The following is a 10,255-nucleotide window of genomic DNA, read 5'->3' on the forward strand; positions in this document are numbered from 1 at the left end:
TGGAAGAAAGGCATGAACGAGGTTTATGAGTTTTTCCTAAAACTTATTGGCGACTCCCTACTTGTTTCTTACAAAAAAGCGTAATGATAGAATCATTTCTAATTCAAGGTCCTCCAAACAGTCAGGAATTCAAATCCTAATGCACCCTAACAAGTGTAAAGTCCTAGGCTTTTAAAGGGCCATGGGCATTTAAGGAGAGGACCCCTTACGATGGGAACCCCCTCCTTACAGTAATATAAACTTAGTAGGTGGTGTTGCTTATTATTTTGCATGTGTGTTGGTAGCCCTTACCTATCACTAAGGGCTGAAATCTGGGATAAACTCCATGACATTATGAATAATCGCAAAGAGAACTACATTCTGATTGGAGACTTCAACCAATTGGAATCTAGTGACCAAAAGCTGGGAGGGAACGAATATATCCCTGGTGTGGACGCTTTCATCAACTGGAAAATAATGAACAACCTATCTAATGTGAAAACCATAAGATCAAAATTTACGTGGTGTAATAACAGAGCTCTTGATCGAATTTATGAACAATTAGATAGGGCTTATGCAAACGATAGATGGAAGTTTATTTACCCGAATGCTAGAGTTTGGAATCTCCTAATCATGTTTTCGGATCATGCCCCATTGATTTTGGAAACTCAGCCACGCACTATAAAGAAATGCACTCCCTATAAGCTTGAAGCTTGGTGCCTATCTCATCAGGAAGTAGGAGATATTATAAGGAAAATTTGGAACTCAAATTAGAAGGGCTCCCTTACGTTTGTGTTACAAAGAAAGATAAAATGAAGTGTAAAGGAAATCCGAGGTTGGTGCCTGGAAAGACGATCTAAAGACTTTGGGATAAATTGGCAACAAATCACAGCTGAGTTGGAGGACAACAAGAACAAAAGAAACTGAGTCATCCCTTCTTTATAGGTGCGAGATCGATCATAGAAAGAAAATTAAAGAGGAAGCTAGATCGTGGTATTGGAAGCAAAGCGTAAAGTCAAAATGGGATGCATTTGGAGATAAGTCAACAGCGTTTTTCTATAAAGTGTCAAGCAAAGAAATTTGAGGGCGGAAGGTAGGGCTCTAGAATTGGATGATGGTAGTTGGATCACTGCTCAGAAAGAGCTTAAGGCCCAATTTTTAAAGTTCTACTCTGATTTGTTTAATGGAAGCCCGACAAATGTGGCCCAAGCCCAAGACCTAACTTCAATTTTGGAAGACTGGACTAATGGGCTGCCAAAACTCTCGGATGATCATAAGGACTTTTTGGACCGGCCCATTTCTGATGAAGAAATAAAAAAGGCTGTCTTCGCATCTCATCCCCTAAATCCCGGGGCCCAGACGGAACGCCCCTATGTTTTCTTCAGCAACATTGGAAGTTTATCCAAAGGGACGTTATCAAAGGTGTCAAGCATTTCTTTTCTACAGGTCAGATGCTGAAGGAGATGAATAGGACCTTCATCACCCTAATTCCAAAAACTAAACAGCCAAGGAAAGTGGGTGAATTTAGGCCAATTAGCCTTTGTAACTCGATATACAAGGTCATCTCTAAGTGTATGGTGAATAGATTGAAAACTATTCTACCAGAACTTATAGGTGAATTCCAAAATGCTTTCATTCCAGGCCGACTGATGGTGGATAATTGTTTCATTGCACATGAAATCCTATCAAAGGTTAAGAATTGAAGGAAAGGAGGACGTTTTGAAGGTATACTCAAGATAGACCTTCGTAAGGCCTATGATAGAGTCATTTGGGGTTTTGTTGAGAAAATTCTAGAAAAGATGGAGTTTCCGGAGACTTGGAAGGGATGGATACTACAGTGTATTTCCACGATCTTATATGCGGTCCTTGTCAATGGGGAACCAACTCCCTTGTTCTCACCAAAGGCTGGTTTAAGACAAGGTGACCCTCTATCACCATACCTCTTCATTTTGGTGATGGAAGTCCTTTCAAGGAAACTTACTTCACTGCAATCAGAAGGAGAGTTAAAAGGTATTAAGCTTTCTAGATCAGCCCCCCCCATTAATCATCTATTCTTCGTGGACGATGCTCTCTTATGCTTCAAAGCTACCCCCTCATCTTGCAGATTAGTGAAGAAAGTGTTGGATGAGTTTTGCTTGATCTCGGGAGAAGTGATTAATGAGAAAAAAATCCTCGATCTTATTTTTCCCCAATACTCCTTCAAGGTTTGTACGTCCATTGAGACAACCATTGAAGGTATCAAGCACCAATGAGTTGGGGACCTATTTAGGGTGCCCAATGGATGTTGATGGCCGATCAAGCACCAAATTCAAATCCTTACTTGAAAAGATTCATAACAAGATTACTTCTTGGAAATTCTCTCATCTGTCTTTACTTGGTAAACTTCTGTTGATAAATGGGGTGTTGGTGGCACTAGAATACCATATCCTATCCCTATATTGGTGCCCCAAATCGATCACAAACAAAATACAATCGGCCTTGTGCAGATTCTGGTGGTCTTCTGAGTTTACTGACAGGCTAAAGTCGTAGTCACCCAATCAAAAATAATACCTAAATCCACTAACTATGCAGATAGGGAAGAAGGGTCGAACCACAGGGAAACGAGTTAATTTATTCCTAATTAATCAATATAATCTAAATTATCAAGTAACCAATTTGTTATTATAAAAGGGAACTAAACTACTAAGAGTATAAGTGGGAAGGAATAAAAGTAGGAGGAAAATCAATGAAATAAAAGCCTAGGGCATAGGTTCACCAATAAACAATATTCCAAGGTAAAACATAACAATCAATCATCAATGCATCAATTAATCAGATCATAAAGGGCTTTCGCTACGTATTACAATCGCAGAGTTAATTTACCGGTATTAAATCTCATCTCTCGAATCTCGACTTAACCATTTATAAATTAGTCCGCCTATTGAAAATAAGCCTAAACATCAATTCTCATCTCTCGAATCTCGAATCAATATTGCTAAACTCATACAATTAAACCAGGTCTAATCTAATTGCATAGCATTAAATCAATCAATAGGAAATTAATCAAGCATTGATAAATAACAATAATAATTTACCCCTTCACATTAATTATGGATCCCCATAAACCCTAGAAAGAAAACTACTCAGACATAATTGAACATAAACCAAACAAAGCAATGAAAGGAAACATGATGAAAGAAATAAAGTAAAATAAATGAGATTAAAGTAGAAGAAATCGTTACCAAAGTAATCGGAATTAAGGAGTTGAATTAAGAACAAAAATGGAGAACAATGTTGTAGAGAGAGATACTAATCTAAAGTTAAGTAGAGAGAGAAAGTCTAAGAGAAGAGGTACTAAGCAAAAGCATTAAAATCGTATTTATACAATAACCCGAAATTACTCCTAAATAGAAACTAAGTAATCATCGAAGAAGCCTCCCCAGAAACACGCGCCCGATCGGGTGTAGGGCCGCCCGATCGGGTCGCCTTTTCTCTTCGCCCTCTTGTTCTGGGCATCCGCCCGATCGGGCTAAAGCTTGCCCGATCGGGCCCGGTTATATGCTGGACTTGGATTGGGCTCCATTCTTGACCCAATTCGAATCTCCACTTTGGGTCTTGAATACTCGGTGTCCAAAAGCAATCGGTCATGCCTTCAAATGCTCGTAGTTGTACCGCAATAATCTCGGGGAAAAAGCTCCAAAGATGCAATTCCCTACAAAACTCAACCGAAACTACGAAAACACTAGAAAACACCAATTAGTAATAAAAGTGGCTCTAACGAGCCAAAAAAAACTACTAATTACGACCAAGGGATGGGGGTAAAACACCATATAAAGTAGACATATCATTTACCTCCAAGAAAGGCATTTGTTGGAGAAGGAAAGAAGTACTATTTCAGCATAAACATGATGGTGGAATAGGGTTCAAAAATATAACTGCAGTGAACTCAAGCTTGTTGATGAAACAGAGTTGGAGAATGTATTCCAATCCCGAACTGTTAGCAAGCAAAATTTTCAAAGCAAGATATGGAGCGGACCCTATTTCCAAGAGAATGACAGGAAGAAGATTACTAAAGAGTTCATGGGCAGCTAAAAGTCTTGTTAGAGCGGTGGAAGGGTACAAGGATGCTATAGGCAAGAGAATTTGGGATGGAAAGGACACTCTTATAGAGCAAGACTTATGGGTTAGAAGGAAGAGAGTAAATATCAGGAAAGTAGAAGGGGTAGAGAATCCACGGAAGGTATATGATCTAATCACATCAGATAGACAATGGAATGCCAGACTTATCTGGAATAGGTTTGATCCCAATGCAGCAAAGGATATTTAGGCAATCCACCTACCTGAACAACCTACACAAGATGAGTTTACTTGGACTCTGAATAAGAACGTGATGTTTACGTTCAAATCAGGCAACTGGCACTCTGTACAGAAGAAGAATTCTTGCATTTGGAAGCCTGCAGCTATAAATTTCCTAAAAAACTTATGAAAGTCAGATCTCATACCAATGTGGAAATTCTTCATCTGGAAGATAGCACAATACATTCTGCCAACTACTGATAATCTTGCAAAAACAGGAGTCGTAGATGCTCAACTCTGTTCCCTCTGCAATGAAGAACAAGAGAGCATGAACCACTTATTCCGCTTCTGTATATTTCCAAGAGGGTATGGGCTTCATTCCTTCTTGGAATTTATTCTACTAAACCCTCTCATTTGTCTTGCAGGGATTGGGTGAGTAACTTAATTAGTTATATTATGGGACAGTTCAATACAACAACTCCACCCTGGTTGAGTTTGTAGCTATCCTATGGTCCATATGGACACACCGAAATGAGGTCATCTTTAGAAGCGTGAGTGTGAATCCCAGGAAATTTTGGAAATGGCATAGGTGCACGCGCGGCGTTGGAATGCTGCTAAGAATCTAAAGTCTATTACCTCTAGGCAAATACAAGACACTGTCATGCATCATCCTAAGCCCATGATATGGTGTACAGGGAAAGTTTCCAATAGAAGCATCATTGTAGTATGTGTCGATGCAACATGGAAGAAGCAAACTCAGGCGAACAATAGCTCATGGACTGCGGCAACGGCTTGGATATTTGCCCCGGTTTAGTCCAGTCAAATGCAGGGGATGAAAAGAGTCTTTGCAAGCACTCCGGATCAAGCTAAAGCTATGGCTACTCACAATGCACTCAGAGAAATCCCGGAAACGTTCGGGAACATGATCATAAGGACAGACTCCCAGCAAGTAATTCAACCGCTGCAGGATCTAAGTAATGCGGAAGAGGAGGAAAGACATATTATTAGAGATATAAGAGAGAATGCCTATAAGAGAGACTTTGTTGTATGTATTAAGGTGGATAGGCTTTTAGTCAAAGAGGCCCATAATCTTGTTGTAAGCTGCAGAAGATATGGATGGCTTTTGATTACTAAGCTTATCTATGTAACCACTGCCTAAAAAAAAAAAAAATAGGCGGGTTCAAACTCGGATTGGTCTTCATGTTATTGCTAGGTAGTTGGTATACTAAAGAAGTAATAATGAGATTAACATTGTCTTACAGTAACAGGCCGGGTTCAAACTCGGATTGGTCTTCATGTTAAATGCCACGTACCCCAAATGAATACCATCCACCAATAGGATGGTTTCCATATTACATACCATCCAACCCCATATTGCATACCATCCAACTCCTCGCACGTTGGTATTTATATTGAGCCTGTTACTTCAAATTAATCCATAGTTAATGATGAAGGCTCAGGGAATCCATAATGAAAGCTAATTTTAGTGCAAACAACCCAGGCCATCCAAATAACATACCACCCAACACTAGGTATTTATATTGCATACTATCCAAGCTGTAAATGGTTTAGAACTACAATATGTCAATACTAACAGCATGTAAAATAAAATTAATACATCATCCTAATTAAGCCATTAATCAATTATTTTTTATTGAAAAATTAGAATGAGGAATATGCATATGAGTTTGCGTATGCTGTATGGTCGTGGTGAGAACATAGCTAGGGTTGATGAAATGGCCACCTTCCCCAGAATGTAGTTAATCGTGGTAGGCTTTGTGGGGGCGTCTTGTCCTCTTGAGCATAAGGGAGGGAACTCCATTAATTATTTCACGAAAATTTGAGAGGGAAAAATTTGGGGAAAAAGTTGGGGTAATTTTTCCCGCCATGGTTAATTGTTGTTGCTCATGAAATTTTGGGGAGGGAATCTCATGGTACAAAGAGGTTGTTGTCTTGCTGAGTGTTATTTTGTTCACTTTTTCAGTTATTTTGTTCACTTTTTCAATTATTTTGTTTTTATTGAGCCTTTTTAATTTTCTTTTTCACCCTTAGTTGAGTCCAAAGTGGATTCAACTTTTAGTTGAGACCAAGAATTTCTGATAGTTTAAAATATTGGACGACTTTTTTTTTGTTATAATGTGCAAAAAAAACTTAAATAGTTGTAATTCACAATATGAGTATTTTCGGTGGTCGTAATTAGTGGTGTCAATTCGGATAACTAGATGGAGATTGGGTGGGGTGTATTTGGGTCGGGTCTAGTCGGGTCAAAATAATTCTTTTAATTCAGATTGGGTTGGGTCGGATCAAATTCGGGTTATGGTCTATCAAGTCCAGGTCGGATATGGGTCGTGTCAACTCCAGATCGGTTCATGTTCGGTTCGGATAAATTCAGGTCGGGTTCAAAACGGGTTTAACCGGGTTAATTCGGATCGGATGAATTTGGGTTGGTTGATTTCAGTTCGGTTAAGTTCAGTTTGATTAAGATAAGGTTGGTCCGTTGATTCATTAATTGGTCAATTTCAATTCAATTCCTTTCTGTGTTTGGCTGGATTTTAATCAAGTTGACCCAATTCATATCCAAATAAGGTTATTTTTAAACTAGAGTTATTATTGAGTTTTTTTTTTGGGAAATTCTCTTTGGTAAACTCGAACTTTTTAATTTTCTTAGTGGTAAACGTTAAAAAAACTTATTATCAATGGTAAACCCTAATTACCTTTGATAATTCATTGGTAAAATTTATGAAATAATTAACTGATTCCTTAACCATGGTTAGCCTTTTATAAAAAAAAAATTAAAAAAAAATAAAAAACCCAACTTCCCTGCCACCAGCTACTGCCGACGGCCTTCATCCCCCCAGCCGGCAGCCCCCATCCCCTTTGCACACGCTCCCCTGATGGTCGCCGACTCATCCCCCCGCCGGCGAGATTTATCCCGATACCCCAAGCCTCACTACCCCCTCCCTTTTACCTGCATCGATTAGATCCCCTCTCCTTCCCCACCCCAAAACGCAACCCTCAACCCCAAAATCCTCATCTGAAAATCCATAACCACCCGAAATGCGTCGGCGACTATGATGTCGAAAGATCCTAACTTCCAAGAGGAACAACTCGTGCAAATTGACCACTGAAGTAATTATAAGGGCCTCGCATTTCTCGATATATAACAAGATTCAGATTCTTATTGGCTTTCTTTTTTGCTTTTTTTTTTCTTCATTTTAACAGCTTGATAATGGTGGAAATTTCAAAGGGTCTGAAGTTTTGTGAATTGGTTTGATTGGATTGTTTTTGTCAGTTTTTTATTGTGAGTGTTTGGGTGAGGGAATAAAGGACGACTGTGGGAAGGATGGGTGGAGCAGCGCCGGAGGTGAGGGGTGAGGTCGCCGCTGAGCGCCGGCAGAAGGGAAGGGGTGGTGCCAGGTAGTTGGTTGGGGGAAGAGGGGTGGTCCTCACCGGGAACCCGTACCCAGAAATCAAGGCAAGAAAAGGGGATTGATTTTCTTAAATATAATTTTACTATTAAAAAATAATTAATTAACCATGGTTAGGCTTTATTTGACTATGGTTAGGCTTATAATTGCATATAAACATCATTAATGTCACCATTTGACTATTATAGGTAATTAGGGTTTACCATTGATAATAAGTTTTTTTAACGTTTACTACTGAGAAAATTAAAAAGTTCGAGTTTACCAAATAGAATTTCCCCTTTTTTTTTTTGACAGGAAACAAAATCAACAATTATTAAGTAGAAGAAAGGCTACTGTCAGCCATTACAAGATCATAAATTTCACTTGGGTACTCCTCCAACCATACTCTCAAACTATCAAAAGTACTACTAAGTTTAGCTAAGCAATGCGCCACTCTATTACCATCGCGCTTCACATACTCGAGCATACACAATTGGCAGGAGCTAGAAAGCATCAAAATATCTTTCACCACAATGCCAAAGGTCGTCTGATCAACCTTGCTCTTCTTCAAGTGAGTGTGCAGCTTGAGATTATCAGTCTCTAAACAAAGTCTCACAAAACCAGACTCCATAGCAATCGTCAGAGCGTGCCTCATAGCCATAGCCTCAGCCACATCCACATCAAACCTTCCTGCAATTTGCAAGCAAGTGGCAGCCACAACATCCCAACATTATCTCTCATTACTCCCCCAAAGCCCACATAATTGGTATTGAACAAAGCAGCATCAGAGTTTACCTTGATGGTAGCAAGAGGAGGAGCGCACCATTGGTTTCTCAAGGGTTCAGCAGCACTGGTGGACTGAGCAGGTTCACGAGCATGCTCATATTCTCCAACTATCCCCACTGCCTTATGGATGGTGTCGATCGGATCCTTCTTTTTTTTCTCATAAATCTAGCAGTTCCTACGTAACCATATGCCCCAAACAATGCTCCAAAAAATATTCCACCAAGAGGGCTCTTTATGAACGGCCCTCACCCCGCAACACCACTCCATGAAGTTGTTCCCATCGTAGTTCTCCACTTGCACTCTCAAAGGGGATAGATACCAGATCATTCTCACCTCACTACAATACACAAGCATATGGAGTATAGTCTCTTGTAGCTCACCACACATTGGACAAACCGTATCAACATTCATACCTCTATTTACAAGAGCAACACGAGCTGCAACAACACCCTTCACCGCTCTCCAGCTAAAATTCTTGATCTTAGGAGGCACCTCAGCTTTCCAAATTAAATGCCAATCAAAATCAGACAAGGTCAGAGATGTTGTAGCCTCATCACGAGCCTGCTGCATGGTAATCAGGTTGTATGCACTTTTAACAGAGAAGTGCCCATCCTTAGTGTGCTGCCAAGTCCAAAGATCAGGGCTATCAAATTGGGGAATTGGAATATTACAAATTTCTTGCACTTCAAGTGATGAGAAGAGAGTATTAAGTGTCGACACATCCCAATTTCTACCAACCCACAGATCGCGAACCACCTGAGCACCCCCCTCATTTTGTACCTCCGAATCTGCAATGCGAAAATCAGGAACATTTGGGATCCACGGGTCCTTCCATATGTCAATTGACGCACCATTCCCCACAATATTTCGGAGTCCCTTTAGAAGAACATCCTTGGCACCCAGAATTGACCTCCAAGTGAAGCTAGACTTCGAAGCAACCGTGGCCTCCAAAAACAAAGACTTAGGAAAGTACTTTCCTTTAAGCACACGTGCCATCAAGGAGTCCTCTTTTGTAACAATCTGCCATGCTTGTTTTGCTAATAAGGCTCTATTAAAATTTCTCATGTTTCGAAATCCAAAGCCACCATTTTTCTTCGGAATGTACATTTTTTCCTAAGCTACCCAATTCATCTTTCTCTCATCACCTTTTTGTCCCCAAAAGAAATTTCGACATAACTTCTCAACTTCAATTAGAATGTTTGTCGGAATTGAGAAACATTGCATTGTATACGTCGGGATTGCTTGAGCAATTGACTTAATCAACACTTCCCGGCCCGCTTGAGACAAATATTTTTCTTTCCACCCCTTTAGTTTTTTCCAAACCCTATCCTGAATATTCTGGAAAACCTGTTTCTTAGAGCTACCAATATACGTTGGGAGCCCTAAATATTTTTCATGTCCTTCGACAGCCTTAAAAGATAACTTCATCTGAAGAATGTTTTTCCGTTCTTGCTCTATGTTTCGGCTAAAGGACACCTCAGATTTATCCATGTTCAGTTTCTGTCCGGAGGCAACTTCATAAGTAGAAAGAATACTAAGCACATTGTCGATCTCATCTTCATTAGCCCTCACAAACAATAGACTATCATCCGCAAAAAATAAGTGAGAGATTGGACTCACATTTCGGCCAATTTTAATTCCATGGATGAGACGTCTATTTTCAGCATCTCTAAGCAACGCAGACAAACCTTCGGCACACATGATTAACAGAAAAGGGGAAAGCGGATCACCTTGTTTGAGCCCTCGACTAGGCTTAAAAGTACGGGACGGCTGCCCATTTACAAGTACATCAAAAGAGGCCGAACTAA

Source organism: Chenopodium album, chromosome 16, assembly GCF_948465745.1.
Source record: "Chenopodium album chromosome 16, dcCheAlbu1.1, whole genome shotgun sequence".
In the NCBI taxonomy this organism is placed as follows: Eukaryota; Viridiplantae; Streptophyta; class Magnoliopsida; order Caryophyllales; family Amaranthaceae; genus Chenopodium; species Chenopodium album.